The 1671-nt window shown below is 42.3% G+C and overlaps 1 non-coding gene across 1 annotated transcript; it reads right to left on the bottom strand.

The window, feature by feature from the left end:
* Window positions 1–1059: 1059 nt before the first annotated feature.
* Window positions 1060–1175, bottom strand: LOC113189274 (U5 spliceosomal RNA). Its single transcript, XR_003301638.2, has one exon. It is a non-coding gene; the product is annotated as a U5 spliceosomal RNA (small nuclear RNA).
* Window positions 1176–1671: the final 496 nt, after the last annotated feature.

Genomic DNA, 1671 nt, shown 5'->3' with positions numbered 1-1671 from the left:
TGGCCTCTCTATTTAGGAAAGGGAGAGCAGACCACAGGGTGGGGCCCAGGAGGACAAATGGAACCCACACAGGGAACTTCAGGATAATTCCCTCTGGCCTTTACTGGGACAGACCTAGGTTCCCCCACTCCCAGTATCCAACCTCTGTCCCCTAGAAGCTAGTATCACTAGCTGGGTTTCTGGCTGCCTAGAGAAAAGACTACACTGTACTCCTCAGCACCTCTCCCAGCCAGGTGAGATCGTGGGACTATGTTCTGGCCAAAGAAATTGGCGAGAAAGGGGCTTGGCTAGCACGTGCCAGGAACTGGGTTTGATCTTCAGCACCATATGAAAATAAAGGCATTGTGTCCATCCACCACTAAAAAAAAGAAATTGGAAAGTTCACATACTCTTGAGTTAATTAAATCCATTGTAACCATCACCAAATGCCATTCTCAAGTTTCCTATATGAAACAAAAGACCTAGTTCCAGTTTAAAAAAAATACTTATAGGAAAAGTAGCCAACTATAATTTTTCCCCCTTCCTGACCATATTTTTTTTTTCTTACATTCTTTTTTCTAGTTGTAGATGGACACAACAGCCTTATTTTTTTGCGCTCTGAGGATTGAACCCAGGGCCTAACCTGTGAGACCCAACAAGCGCTGTATCACTGAACTACAACCCCAGTCGCCAACTATACTTAATTATTGTCAAGCTTCCCAATAAAAGGAGCACTTAAAACAGAGTTGGGGGAAGGAAAAAAAACAAAAAACGCTCTGGGCTTTGTAACCCAAATCCGAGTTAAGAAATGTTTTACCAAAATTTTTATTCCTCGGATACACAAGTGTGCCTGATCGCAAGACAGAACAATTCGGCAGAACAAGTAAGTGTCTGTTAATTCCCCACCCACAAGAGTTAGAGAAGTAATGGACTATAGGTACACAGTACTCTCCAGATTTAAAACAAACAACAACAAAAAACATGGTAAGCAAAAAGCAAGAAAAAAAAAGTCAGCCCACAGAGAGAAGGAACGCAGAAAGCACGGCTTATCAGAAGTCTAATTTTAAACCATGTGATGGTAGCCCTGCAAAAGCAAGGCCTCAAAAAATTGGTTTAAGACTCAGAGTTGTTCCTCTCCACGGAAATCTTTAGTAAAAGGCGAAAGATTTATACGATCTGAAGAGAAACCAGAGTATGCCCTTGCCTCTCTGCAAACAGTGCTCGGGTAACTATTATGCCTAGTTCCCTAAGGGTGATTATCTAATCAAAGGCGCTAGTAATACCACCTTTTTTTCAGACAAAAACTGAAACACAAATGTACCTTTCGAGAAAATCTGTCTGTGGGAAAAGGAAAATCTAACGAATTTAAAATAGAGAAAAATTACTCGGTGCGCAATGCATTGTGGGTATGTAAATAATCGTCCGGCTGTGGTTTCCGGAAATCCCTTAAATGGTTGGGGCGTTTTTGCGCCGGGACACCACTAGGGGGCAGGCAAAGGGAGTCCCGCGGACCATCTGTGGACCGCAACCGGGAAAGCCTGACTGTGTTTGTGGGTTTTTTTTTTTTTTTTTTTTTTAAGAGAGAGTGTGAGAGAGGGGGACAGAGAGAGAGAGAGAGAATTTTAATATTTATTTATTTTTTCTTAGTTCTCGGCGGACACAACATCTTCGTTTGTATGTGGTGCTGAGGAT

Source organism: Urocitellus parryii, chromosome 11 (assembly GCF_045843805.1).
Source record: "Urocitellus parryii isolate mUroPar1 chromosome 11, mUroPar1.hap1, whole genome shotgun sequence".
Lineage (NCBI taxonomy): Eukaryota > Metazoa > Chordata > Mammalia > Rodentia > Sciuridae > Urocitellus > Urocitellus parryii.
Note: the sequence above shows the minus strand (reverse complement) of the source record. Positions and strands in the feature narration are given on the sequence as shown.